Source organism: Muntiacus reevesi, chromosome 10 (genome assembly GCF_963930625.1).
Source record: "Muntiacus reevesi chromosome 10, mMunRee1.1, whole genome shotgun sequence".
Taxonomy (NCBI): domain Eukaryota; kingdom Metazoa; phylum Chordata; class Mammalia; order Artiodactyla; family Cervidae; genus Muntiacus; species Muntiacus reevesi.
The window spans coordinates 25,160,387-25,175,890 of NC_089258.1; positions in this window are offsets into that span (position 1 = coordinate 25,160,387).

Below are 15,504 nucleotides of genomic sequence, written 5' to 3' on the forward strand. Positions count from 1 at the left end.
CATCACTGAATATAATCTTAGTTACAGGCTTTTGGTAGATATTCTTTATCATCTACCTTAATCTTTATTCTAGATAAATAAGGATAAAGCAAACCCAAATTAAATGGAAAGATGGAAATAATAGAGGATAAAAATCAACAATTTATAAGAAAAATAAGAGAAAATCGATGAAATCAACATTTGATTCTCAAAAGAGCAATAGAATCAGTAGGTCTCTAATTAGACCAATCAAATAAACCAGAGAAACTACCAATCACTAATACCAGGAATGAAAGAAGAGTTGCCACTATGAATCTTAATTATGGATACAAATTATGACCATTTTTATGTCAGTAAACTTGACAACATAGGACACAATGGGAAAATTAGGAAAATAAAAATCACTGGAACTGACACAGGAAGAGACAAAATCTGAATAGCCTTAAATACTATGAATACAGTTGAAGTTATTATCTTCCCAAAAAGAAAACTCCAATCCCATAGTTTCTCTTATAAATGTTTCCATTCAAGGAATAAATAACATTAGTCATCATTACACAAAATTTTTCAGAAAATGGAGAGGGAAGAAATATTTTCAACATATTTCATGAGGTCAGCCTTGTTCTGATATTAGAACTAGACCAAGACATTGCAAAATAAGAAACTTACAGGACAGCGGTCCTCATGAACAAAAATCCTGAAAATATTAGCAAACAATCTAACATCTATAAAAAATAAGTAATTTTCAGGTTTTTTCAACAGATGGAGCTGACATATATGGAAAACAAGCACTGACCCTTTACAACATACATGAAAAATAACTAAAAATGAGTCATAGACCTAAAAGTAATAGTCACAACACTTCTAGAAGACAATTTTAATGGTCACACATTAGGCAAAGATTTCCTAGGACAAACAACAAGCTGTAAAAAAAAAGAAACATTAAATTGAAAATCTCTTCAAAAGACAGGAAAACAAAAACCACAGATCAGAGAAATAATTTGCAATGTACTATGTTTAGTCGCTCAGTGGTGTTTGACTCTGCAACCCCATGGACTGTAGCCCGCTAGGCTCCTCTGTCCATGGGGATTCTCCAGGCAAGAATACTCAAGTAGATTGCCATGCCCTCCTCCAAGGAATCTTTAAAACCCAAGGATCAAACCTGTGTTTCCTGCATTGCAGGAAGATTCTTTACCAGCTGAGCTACCAGGGAAGCCCTTGCAATGTACAGAGTTAACAGAGTCACATGCAAAATGAAGAAAGAACTTGTTCACATGTTCCATATTTGCATGAATGGTGCAAAATGGTAGTGAAACTGCTGTCACATTAAGTCAAGGCGACGGGGTATGAGTAGTACCAGCTGCATTCACTACCATGCATTTGAATTTTTTAAAATGGCATTTTAACTTGAGTGTATTTAATGAAGCTGTAAGAGTTATTTTATATATCAACTTCCTGAGTACATGTCTAATAATCTCAGTGATTAAATACAAATTATGTATAAAGCACTTATGTTGCATATCAAAACATGATGGTTATTTTTCAGAAATTCAATTTCAGTTGGGTGAAGAAACTTTTTTCATGGAATTCCATTTTTACTTGAAAAGATAACAAGACAAACTGTTTATTAAGTCTATGGTATTTGTTAGACATTTCTCAAAATGAACAGTGAGCCTATCAGGAGAACCTAACATACATGTTGCAAATAATTGTAGCTTTGAAATGAAAATTAGAATATTGGCAACCTTCTATTCCTCATTGTGAGCCTGAGATCAGTTCAATTACTAAAGACTTTTTTAATAACACTGATGGCAAAATTAACATGGGTTTTTTAAAAATATTGTATGAAATGTATTAGCATTTTGAAGATCTGTGTAATTCAATGAATGGTATTTTTCAGTGACCAATGTGTCACGTTAAAAAATCATGGATGGGTAAAATAGCCATTCTAATTACAGGAAAGATGGGTGATTTTAATATTACAAGGTAGAACTTTTGGTTTCAGATTCCACATTGCAACTGGCTTACGAAGCTGTCACTTTTTGTTGTTTGTATCAAGAAAGAATATCCACATTATCTAATATTCCTCCCGTTCCCAACTCCGTATTTATTCTCAACTCTAGACAGGAAATTTGAATAATTTGTTCAAAGTCATACAACTAGAAAGGGGTGGAGGCAGAATTTAGACTCACACTGTGTGGCTGAAGAGCCATACTCCTAGCTGTTATGATATAACAAACTGAGTTGGGTATACTTACTGCTTTGTACCTGGAGCTGAGAAAACATTCATGTTATTTTGCATTAGCAAGATTCTTATACTTGTCATGCATGGGTCAGAGCAAGGAGTGATATATTTAAATCCATTGTAGAGAACAGATTGCCAATTAGGTCTAAGGATCTAGTGAAATATGGTTACTAATCCCAAAATCTTTGACAGAATGGTAGGCAGAAGCTGTCTGTTTTCTTGTTAATCAATTAAGGATCAGTGTTTTCTTCAGTGGGATTAGGAAACATACAATTCTTTACAACTTTTCTTAAGCAGGTTATAGGATGAGCTCTGTTTGTTGATGGTCATTAAGCATCTAAAGTTCTTTTAAACGTCAAGGTTCACTCTTGTTCCATTCTACATATCGGTCCTAGTGCACATTGCTACCCTAGGTAAACATTTGGCATTCTAAGCTTTCTAATCACCCACTTAGAGAAGTTACAGCCTATCTTAAGCTAACTGCCTTTATGAAGGATCTCTACTCCACCCAATCTGCAACAGTCACCACTCCTGAACACAGCCCTCTTCATGTTCTGCTCATGCTCGTCTATGTGGAATAGTCACTACACCATCCTACCAACAGTACCCGTTCCTCAAGATTCTGCTCAAAAGTCACCACCTCCGGGTCCTTCTCTATTCCCACTCCCCTCAAATGGGCATCCAAAAAAAAAAAAAAATCCCAAAGTGTACTAATTGAACACAAGTCTTAGTTCTAGTAGATTATGAATTGCTGAGTGCATCTCTTTAGAGCTCATAACCTATTAATGCATTGATCGCAAAGATTATTTGCTAAATAAATGAGTATAAGGAATCATAAAAGTTAAAGATGGACCAGACCATGGTATTAAATCATTACCACACTGTATGGATTATCAAACTAACTAGAATGAGATGATAGATTAACTCATATTCATCATGTTACTGTTAGAATTTTGTCATGTAACCATGCAGTCTTTTTGTCATGTTACATGTAACCATGCAGGATTTTGTCATGTAACAATGAAGTCTCACAGTAAAATTTTATAAGCGAAGATTTCATGCTAGAGATTTTTCCCGTAAAGAATTAAAAGAATTGATAGTGTCAGCCCTTTTATTATCTATTACTTGCTATTCTGTTTCTGTAGGTGTGAAAAGTATATAAATTGTTTAAACCATTGTATTCCAAAGTTGAAAGGTTTTTATTTCACACCAACTTTAATCAAAAAGATAATTTCAAATCTGTTAGTAACAGGTATAGAAGTTTGCTTTATTGCTAATTACTTAGTATTAAAAATTTAAGGCAGATGTTATTTTGAAGAAAAAAGTCTAAAAGAGACTTTTATCCTTAGATTGCTTCCAGCTCAGCCTAAGGAGACAGGTGTTAAGTACATCCTGATTACCTGTGCTTTTGGGGACTAGAAACAGCATGAGTAATTTACTTTTATAAATAATTCCAGTGCATTAGCCATATCTTCCACTCCCTCTCTCAGGTAATTTCCACTAGGGCTAAATGGACCAAAAATGCACTGTGCTGCCAATCGATGGGCCATGCTCTTTCCTGGTGGGTTGCTACTGAAAAGGTTAGAAGGTGAAATGTAGATTCAGAAGAGAGAAAAAAGGAAGAAGGAAAACAAGCATATGTTGACTGCATGTGGTTTCGTCTGTTACCTATTTTAACAACAAAGTTCCTGTGATCATTCTCAGATGATAAAAGCAGGCACAGAGAGAGAAGTTAACTTATCTCAATTATGGTGCCACAAAATCAGAACTTGAGAATCTCTTTACTTCCAAGGTTCATGATCTTTCAACTACACAACTGTTTCTAAAATATTATTTTAAAATATAAACTTATTTAAAAGGAAAACCTTTTCACACAAGACTTAAACATGAGCATAACTTTGAGATGACCCCCTTTTGCCTTCCATTTTCATAAAATGGTAAAATAGCAAAAAATACAAAATAAGCACAAACCACAAAACCAAGTTTAGCTCAATAACATCTAATTATGCAGATGAAGGTGAAATAGTTATTGCTTAGGGTGAGACTCTATTATCTCAAGAGTAGCAGCATGTAATGAATCATTTTCTCACCACTTTCCTCACTCTTCGCCACTATAAAACCTAGCAGAGCATGCTATAGTGTCATTTTCTCATCACCTACTACGTGTCCATATTAAGAATACTTCTTTAATTTCACATCCTATTAAAACACCTCCAGTTCATGCTAAGAAGAATTACAGAAGTACTGGGTTGGCCAAAAAGTTCATTCAGGTTTTTCCCTAACGTGTTACAGGAAAACCCATTAAGGAAAAATTCAAATGGACTTTCTGGGCAACCCCATATAAATGAGATCACCATGCAATGCGTAAGATGCAAGTTGCTGAAATGAGCCCCAAATATGTCCTTATTTTTAAACTTACCAAAATAAAAGCACATTTAACTAAGAAAGCATTACAGACCTGAGAATGTATCCCTGGAGATCTTCCAATTGCAGTTTGAAAAAGATTGCAATATAGTATATCGAAGATATACCTGCATAATTTGTATAGAGGATCATTATTCTCTGACAAAGTCAAGGTTCTTCTCACAGCAGCATTTTTTACTATTCACATCTGTGTTCCACTGTACTTTATGTAGGATAAAGCTTCTCCACCCTGAAAGGTAATAGTTTCAGAACACCCTTCCTGCCCATTATTTTAGGACTAAGGAAAGTGAGCTGGAATAACTTTCCTATTTGGGGTCTAATTTTTAATTTTTCAAAGTCCTATAAAAATGTCAAATATAACCTATTTATTGTGCCTTTTTCATAATGTGAAATTGATAATACCAAACTGTTAGGATAGAAAAATTAGAACATGGTACATGCTTGACCTTTCTTGAAATATACAAGGTAGAGGAAAAAAAAGGTGTTAAACTGTATTCCCATTAGCATGTGGAGACAAGATACAGAAATAACTTAAGTGTCTGTTGATGGATGAATGGATAAAGAAAATATCATACACACACACACTAAAATATTATTCAGCCATAAGAAGAAGGAAATCTTGCCATTTGCAACAATCTGGATGGACTTTGAGGACTTTGTGCTAAGTGAAATAAGTCAGACAGAGAAAGACAAATACATATGATCTCACTTATACGTGGAATCTAAAACAAAACAGGAAACCTAAGCTCAGAGAACAAACTGGTGGTTTCCAGAGGGAGGGGATGGTAAAATGAGTGAAGAGGGTTGACAAGTGCAAACTTTCAGTTACAAAATAAATCATGGGGATGTAACATACAATATGGTGATTATAGTTAATACCATATTACATTGATATATTTGAAATTTGTTAAGAGATCTTAAAAGTTACATAAGAAAAAATTGTGCAACTGTATGATGATGTTATAATAGGCTTACTGTGGTGGTCATTTTACAATGTGTACAAATATTTAATCGTTATGTTGTACAACTGAAACTGATGTTATATGTTGTAGAAGATGAAACGGTTTTGCCTCATTTTTTAAAAACTGAAGCTGGAAAGGTGGTCTAGGACTGGAATGAGGAAAGTCTGACTTTCAGCTGTCCTCAACAAACTGATTTGAATGGATTGAATGGAAAACTGATGCTAGAAAATCTAATCAGATATCAAGAGAATCAAACTGAAACTTCCTCCTAAAATATATAAGGAAAACAGACAAAAATGATTCAAATGTGTTGTGGCCTCATTTAGAAATTAGAAAATTTAGCACAATTCTAACAAGAGCAATGACCAGAAATATAATTAAAATGTTCCTGCATTTTAGGCAAAATTGTTGGAAAAGGAAACCACACCTAATGCTATATAGGCTTTCTGATTTGCTTTCTATTACGAAGTCACCATCTATAACTAAACTGTAAGTCTGATAAATTCAAACTCAAATTCATGGCATGAAAACTGTCAATTCACTACCTTTTTAACTCCAGGCACATTAATGAAAACCCACTGTAACTTTTGGTCCCTTCTGCTGTCTAAACCACAGACATGACGACAAGCTTAACTCAGTAACCTGGGACAGAAATAAGGATTGGCCTATATTAGGTGCTTAGGCCTTAGAGTCTGGGTAACAGCATCAAAACAAGAAGTCATTTTTTTTCTTTTCTCCCTGCCTCAGGCACTCTCCTCTATTTCCCTCCTGACCCTACCTGCTCAAGTCTTGCTGACAAACCTGATTCTTCCATTTTTGCCTGGCCTTATTTTGAGGTTTAATGGCATGATTTTCCAGGTAGGTGTTTGCCAGAATTTCTACAGGACAGTTTTTGCCCCAATACTATTTTTTTCCCACAAAGCCGTGTTCCTACTTCCCTCCCAGATCCAGTCTCAGTGTCTAGAACTAAAGCCCACACTAAGCCTTTCATCAAGCCTTGGATCATCTGCATCTGTCTGTCTGGGAAGAAAAGCTGGACCTTTAGGATATTTTTAAGTAAAAATAAACTAACAAGCAATTGACGCATACATACTTTCTTTCTCTAAAACGTCAAAAGTTTTTGAGAATAATGCCAACTAATCTAGTAATTGCAGAATCCCTTATATCATTGATGCTCTCCAACATGTCACAGGGAAAACTATCAAATAATCCAGATTAAAAATGCTTGTTGCACATTAAGTTTATAAATGTAGCAACCGCCACAATGGAAGAATTTCTCAGCACTGAATCTTTCAGGGTGGTAACAAATGAATGGGTTGGTGCAGCTTGTGACAGATTCCACTACAATTGCAATTAGCAGTCTTCATGTTTTTAACATTTTCTTTCTTGAGAACACACACTCAGAGATTTTTAGTTCTAACTTTTAGCTTCTCACCCAAATTATCATTCTTAATACAAATTCCTGTTTGCACCTGAAAACACTCAATTTTAACTGCTATTTTATTATAGCAAGTATGTATTACTTAATGTTACAAGGTTACAAAATGAGCTTATTAAAACCCTCATCTTCGTTTTGGTTGCTATGACTCAGAAAACAATGAATCGGCAGCAATTATTTGGAGAGATGTGGCATCAGTTCATAGGTCACTTTTGTTAGAAAATCTGGCAGGAGAAGTTATCTGTTGAATATAATGTTTATCCACTGGATGATAGAAAAAACAAGGGAATTCCAAAAAGAAATCTGCTTCTGCTTTATTGACTATTCTAAAGCCTATGACTGTATGTATCACAACAAACTGGAAAATTCCTCAAGAGATGGGAATACCAGACCAACTTCCCTGTCTCCTGAGAAACCTGTATGCAGGTCAAGAAGTAACAGAACCAGACATGGAACAAAGGACTGGTTCCAAATTGGGAAAGGAGTATGACAAGGCTATATACTGTCACCCTGCTTATTTAACTTATATATGGAGTGCTGTGCTTAGTCGCTCAGTCGTGTCTGACTCATTGCAACTCTATGGACTGTAGCCCACCAGGCTCCTCTGTCCATGGCGATTCTCCAGGCAAGAATACTGGAGTGGGTTACCATGTCCTCCTCCAGGGATCTTCCCAACCTAGGATTGAACCTAGTTCTCGCACATTGCAGGCAGATTCTTTACCATCTGATGCTCTACATGTACAGTACATCATGCAAAATGCTGAACTGGATGAAACAGAAGCTGGAATCAAGATTGCCAGAAGAAATATCAATAACCTCAGATATGCAGATGACATCACCCTCAAGGCAGAAAGTAAAGAGGAACTAAAGAGTCTCTTGATGAAGTTGAAAGAGGACAGTGAAAAAACTGGCTTAAAATTCAACATTCAAAAAACTAAGATCATAGCATCCAGTCCCATCACTTCGTGGTAAATAGATGGGGGAAAAGTGGAAACAATGACAGATTTTATATTCCTTGACTCTAAAATCACTGCTGACAGTGACAACAGCCATGAAATTAAAAGACATTTTCTCCTTGGAAGAAAAGCTATTACACACCTAGACAGCATATTACAAAGCAGAGACATCACTTTGCTGACAAAGGTCCATCTAGTTAAGGCTATGATTTCTCTAATAGTCATGTACAGATGTGAGAGTTGGACCATAAAGAAGGCTGAGCCCCGAAAAATTGATGCTTTCGAACTGTGGTGCTGAAGAAGACTCTTGAGAATCCCTTGGACTGCAAGGAGATCAAACCAGTCAATCCTAAACCAACCCTGAATATTCACTGGAAGGACTGATGCTGAAGCTCCAATATTTTGGTCACCTGATGTGAAAAATGGACTCACTGGAAAAGACCGTAATGCTGGGAGATATTGAGGGCAAGAGGAGAAGAGAGCAGGGGAGGATGAGATGGTTGGATGGCATCACTGACTCGATGGACATGAGTTTGAGCAAACTCTGGGAGATAATGAAGGACAGGGAAGTCTGTCGTGCTTCATTCCATGGGGTCACAAAGAATCGGTCATGACTTAGTGACTGAAAAACAGCAACTTCTGCTATCTGCCATTTTCTAAGAAAGCAGAACTGCCCCAAACCACCTAAATCCTTTCCATTGTACATGCATATGAAACAGAATTAGCACTAACAGTAGTGCTGGACTTCTAGAACTATACTTGGATATTCCCTCATCCTCAAACTTTAAATTACATCATTCAACTTATTGTAACTATTTTTATTTACTCTATATTATAATAAAAATGGATGTGCAGGGGAGAAGGAACTCAATTTATATTTTATATGTAAACATTAAACAGAAAATTAGCCCTCCCCCTCTCCACCCACATTCCTATGTCTAGAATAATGCCTTTAGATCACTTCCGTTTCAGTCTTTCTTTCCTAAATAATATTAGCAATTCCCTTTCCTTTGTGTCAGTATCATAAAGTTTCAAGGTTTTATTTGAGCAGGTTTCTTTTTTATTTAGGCGATATGGAAGTGACCTTTCCATTTAATTGGTTTGAGAAGAAATTCCATCATACATGCTACTTTGTATTTGCATCCTCAATAAAATATTGTAATCTCCCTATCCGTGTTCCATAGTGGACTTCTCACAAGTAGACAAGGCAAATCAACTTTATTCTAAGACAAGACTCAGAACTGAATGATATGATATTAATTGGTTCACACTTATTTTTCTCTCATTGGTAATACTTTTATGTCATTCTTATTGTAAACATAGACCATTAGTGTATCTCAATTTTTTTACAAAAGGATTCAAGGCAGTGTTTTGTGTCAAGTTTCCTGCTGCTTTGCATACTAAACGGCATAGCTTCTGTACACTTTGAACTCTGTTTAGACAATTTTGAATTAATTTTTCCATGGTCCACTAACCTGCCTCCCTCCCCTCTGGGTAGAAAGAAAGAAAATTATATCATGAGGGAGGAACACACTCTGGGTCCCAGCTTCCTAGAAAGGCTTTCTTGGTCAAAACGCAAGCTTGCATTTTTCCTTATTTGTGATTTCTTCTAGGAGAATACTACATATGCATACTTTTTTTCTTACTATGTAAATTTCTGAAAGATTGCATAAAAAGGTTTGGAAGGTATTGTTCAAAACATGAAATCACAGAGGATAGTGGTATTGAGGAGTGTTTTTATACTCAATTCATCCATATTATTGATAGGTATACACATTGTTATGTAGTATATTTCATATGTTTTAGAAAGAATGAGGATAACATTGTTAAGAAGACTAGAAACAACCATAGTTTGTATCTGACCTGGATGCTGGAACACAAAGGAAATTATGTAAAGAAAATTGATTCAGCTCAGAAGACGACTAGTGAATAATATGTCATTTCCCTGCTTGACCTATCCATGATTCAATTTCACAATCAGCCACGAAATGATCTGAGATGATCATACACATTTGTATAAATTTATTAACCATTCATCTGCAGATGAGAGTAAGACTCTAAGAGCAGTGAAAGTGTATATTGAGGATGTCCAAGAAATAAATAAATACATATATATATATATATATTTATATATATATATGTCTAAGCTCCACTCCAGTATTCTTGCCTGGAGAATCCCATGGATGAGGAGCCTCATGGGCTACAATCCAAGGGGTCGCAAAGAGTCGGACACGACTGAGTGACTAGGCAAAAAATATGTCTAAGCAAAAAGTTGTCAGATATTTCTAGTAGTTAAATAAATTAACCCACCCAAAAAAATCATTTAACACTATATTGTGTATAGCATGACTCTGCAACATAAAATATAAATACAATACTTACAATATAGAGAAAATATACTTTGAAATATACTAGAATAAAATTGTGCTGAGAAACAAATAAAAGGAAACTCTATGAGATTTAAAAACCTAATGATACTAAAAAACAAAATTAAAATTTACATTAAAAGTTGTTAAGGTCACTCTGAAAAGCCAAATCATATTATGGAAAACAAATGTACTCTTTTAGTTACTGGGGGGAATAAAGGACATAAAGAGAGAAAAGTAACTTAAAATAACAGAGTTTAGCCAAAGGGACCCAATACTCTTCCTAAAGAAATCACGAACAGGTTTTCCAGAAAATACAGATGTAAGGGAAGAATATTTCCCTGAAGTACAAGAAGGTTTGAGCTTAAAAGTTCTGAGTGTTTAATGCTTAATGAAGAGAAAAACATCTAGGTAAAACACTACGTCTATAAGTAATACACAAATATATAATTTAAATGTAAGTAATATATAAACATATGTACTTTATTTATAAAGAATTTCATTGGTGAAGGAAAAATCTCTGACTAGCCTTGATATCTCTTCAGAATATTATATATGAAAAGATATTTGAATAGAATCTACATGGGGAAAAGTTGTAATAGATGAACTCTGTGTTCAGTCAAATTGATAATCATTTGAGAAAGTAATTAAAATTGCATATAGTCCAAATTGTATTCCAGTGGTGCCTAACTTAAATGGTTTTCTTTCTTTCTGATTTTTTATAATTGTTTGACAAACTATCTGAAAAGAATTCAAATTAGGTTAGGCTTACAAAGCACAACTGTGTTCCATAAAATAAAGAAGGTATACGGCACAGTAATGTTTACTACAATTCCACTAGAAGTGTACATTCTCATTATTAAGTGGTCACAAATCTGTATTTCATGCAGAATAAAATTTCTTTATAATCATAGTTTATTATAATTATGGTACTCTAAATTTATTGGGGCTCTAAATTTTATTAGAACTATTAAAATGAAATTAGAAACCATTTAGCTCCCAATTTACTGACATACTGTTAAAGAAAAAGTCAGCTCCACAGGCCAGATTAACTCTATGTGTGCATTTAAACATTAAATGCATACTCTTTAAACTGGTGCAATCTGAATTTTGGATCAAATTTCTATGCCAAGAATTTGGAGATGCATTGACCTAGCCTAACATAAACCACTCTGGTCTGTTGCTAAGGTAATATTCAGAAATGCAGAAATAATGTGGACAGAGGTATAATTCAGATATCGATAGTCAGCAGTTTCTCAGGTTCAAAAGGCTTGTAAGTAACCACCATGTACAGTCACCCATTCAAACCCAAGCAAACATATTCACATGTCACCTTGCATTCACAGGTCATAGAATAGTTTGTGTGAGTTCTATTGGCCTTTGCGAACTTCATATAGAGATGGACAAGTTTTGACTATATCTGATATAAGAAAAATTTTCTCTTTACAAAAATATGTAGTTCACTATTGAAAACAAATACAAGATGATAAAAATCACAATGTTATTACCCAGTTATAACCAGTCCACACTGTCATGTATAGATTTTTCACATTTCTTTCTGTAAGGAATATATCCTTTCTTTTTTAAAAAGGTACATACTTTTACATTGTCTTCTTTAAAAACATATGAAAAATTTGCAGAAGTTTTCATGTACTTTTATTATAAAATAAATTATGTATATTACTTAATGGGCTTCCCTGGTGGCTCAGACTGTAAAGAATCCACCTGCAATGTGGGAGACCTAGGTTCAAACTCTGGATTGGGAAGATTCCCTGGAGGAGCGCATGGCAACCCACTCCAGTATTCTTGCCTGGAGAATCCTCATGGACAGAGGAGCCTGGCGGGCTGCAGTCCACAGGGTCACAAAGAGTTGGACACAGCTGAGGCACGGCACAGCACATATTAATACATTCATCATAATTACAGTACCTATGTTTTTATATGACATCTCAATACTTACATCTATATTACATGTATACATATACATACATGCTATAACTATGCTGGAATGCATTTATATTCAGATGGCAAATAGTTATGGCAATTGTTCATAAAATTTTGTAAAATGGAAGAAAATGTACAAAACTCATGTGCCTTTTAAAAGAGAAATTGTATATATACATACTTATTGCTGTCGTTCAGTCACTCAGTCGTGTTCAACTCTTTGCAGCTCCATGGACTGCAGCATGCCAGGCTTCCGTGTCATCACTATCTCCTGGAGTTTGCTCAAACTCATGTCTGTTGAGTCGATTATGCCATCCAACCATCTCATCCTCTGTTGCCCGCTTCTCTTCCTGCCCTCAATCTTTCTCAGCATCAGGGTCTTTTCCAATGAGTTGGCTCTTCACAAAGGAACTGCTATTTTTAAGCAGTCTAATAATTGTGGGTCTTTGATTGTTTTCAGGTTTTGTTGTAAGTACCCTTGTGATGACTATCATTATAGCTAAATCTTTGCACACATCCTTATATATTTCTGGTTTTTCAATACCTGTTACATGTGCTAAATCGCTTCAGTTGTGTCCGACTCTTTGCGACCCCATGGACTGTAGCCCACCAGGCTGCTCTGCCCATGGGGATTCTCCAGACCAGAATACTGGCGAGGGTTGTCATCCCCTTGTTACATGACTCATATCTAATAAGTGCTTATTAAATGAATAATTTTCAAAACATTTATAAATCTAATTGCAAACATGTAATTCTTCCTTTGATAAGAACTTTCCGATACTGAAAATATGTTAAACATGATAGTAAATTTTACTACTTAGATTTATGGTTGATCCCTGGATTGGGAAGACCCCCTGGAGAAGGAAATGGCAACCCACTCCAGTATTCTTGCTTAGAGAATCCCAGGGACAGAGGAGCCTGGCAGGCTACCATCCAGGGGGTTGCAGAGTCGGACACAACTAAGTGACGGAGCACACAGATTTTTGCTATAACCTTGCAATGTGATACTGTAACTGTGTTCTCTGCTTCAGGTTCAACCTCCACCACATGACTGCCTCACTCCCAGCTGCTTTTCTGCATCCATAACATGATACACACATTCATTCATGACCTATCCCTAATGCAACTCTTCTTCCTGATCAGCTCTCATTCTTCAAAGCCCAACATAGCCATTACTTGCTTTGTCATGATTTTTTTCATGCCTCTAGGATTTCGAACATTCTTCTGGTATAACCCTTATGACTCTGAACTGTACTTATATTTCTAAATTCCAAAATTAGATCACTAATTACTTGAATTCAAGAATATTTTTATCTGTGCTTTCCTAGAACCTTAACACAATTTGTGAATAATCCATTTTCTTTAGTATGGGTTTAGAATAAAGAGAGTAACTAGAATGCTTAACAAACTTCTAACCAGTTTTAGAACACAGTTTTTTATCAGGGTGTTCAAACAGTATTACATTTTAAAGATCAGAACTGGTAGTCACAAGAATTTGGTGCTTACAAAGTCCATTTTTGGCAAAGATAAACAAGACACCATGAATATTTTAGGTAGTTCACCTATCTCTAGTTTCAAATAAAATGAATTAAAAATGTAGCTTCTGTAACATGGTTTCACTTTTTCTTGGCTCAAATTCTGCACTCTTCTTTGTGTGCCTAGGGGATAAGCCCATAAACAAACAAATGAAATCCCACAATATTTAGGAAATATGGCCCATAATAACCTCAAAGTGTCTTAAAGCAAAAACAAATTTTTTCCACAGTGGTATAGTTTATGCAGATTAGGGTTATTCAGGGCACCATCTTGTCATGATATAACTTATCTATAGAGAACTTTTACTCTTGTCCTCCAGATTTATCACTTAAATGAGCTTTCCTGATCCATAAAAACTACTAGTAACCTTTTTATCCTCGGAATTTTCTCACCTCAGGCTACCAGGGACTCAGGTCAAATTGAACTTTAAATAACAATACTAAATATGTTTTATGGCCTGCCTCAACATCAGAGAGCAGAAACATTTATATTGTGTGTGAAAACACTTGACATGGCTATAAAAGGCTGCTGGTTTCGGCATATTAGGGTCAGTACAAGATAGGTGTTCAGGAGGGCAGGAAGTGGGGCAGACAAACTGACCCTGAAAGGCTAATTTTTGAGAAGGTGATGGCATGCACAGCCCTTATTCTGTCACCTGCAGATGCCAATTAGTTGGGTATGGGCATACAAGGGAAATCCAGACATGACAGAACCTCTGGAGTCACAAGAGTGATATGGAAACTTATCATCAGAAAAGTACTGGGTAGCATTTTATAAAATTCATTGCAGGGTTTAACTAAAAGGCAAGACATCTCTGGGGGCTTTTCTAGCTGTTTGCCTTCTTTCTATACACAAATTCTTTCTCTGAATTCTTGGTGTTTTCCACTGAGCCCTCTTGTTTTTCACTTAAATTTTTAATAAAAATTAATAAACACCTTAAGTATAACATAGTAAAGAAGGGTACACAAGTTATGAGAGTATAGCTTCATCAGAGTAAACACATCTCCTGAGCACTGGAGACTGTGCCAGCTCCTGGAGACCTATTCAGGAGGGGAACCATTACTGGAAAGGGAGGTAGTTCTGGGCACATGACTTGCAGGTGCATTTATAGAACTCTGTTTCTCAGGAAAGCAGAACATGAATGAATAGCAAAAAAGAAGGAAAACCTCAGTCCCTGCAACTGGGCCAAGGAAAGATTGAATAAGGAGGGTCATGACTCAGAGTCTAAGGCATGATAGACTTTATCACTGATCTACTAGGTATTCTGGCTTCCTTGGAAGCTGAAGGATTAAAACTAAGGGAAAACCAATCCTAGTAGTGGTTGGGGAGTGAGTGGGTAGGCAATGGTGGAGGGAGAAGGCTATAGGAAGTGGGGTTGAGGGGCCAGGGGAGCAAAGAGGGAGGGAAGTATTGAAATGAATTATGAATTACAGAAGTGATCAAACAACAAGCCTTCACATCTTTTTCCCTGGTCCAATTGCTAGTCTAGTACACAGATAATAAAAAGATTAAAATACTTTTTAACTGACATATAACGTTGTCAGTTTAACAATGTTTAACGTGTATGCGTGATGACTTGATATTGTTGTGTTCAATCACTCAGTTGTGTCCAACTCTTTGTAAGACCATGGACTCCTCTTGTCCATGGGATTTC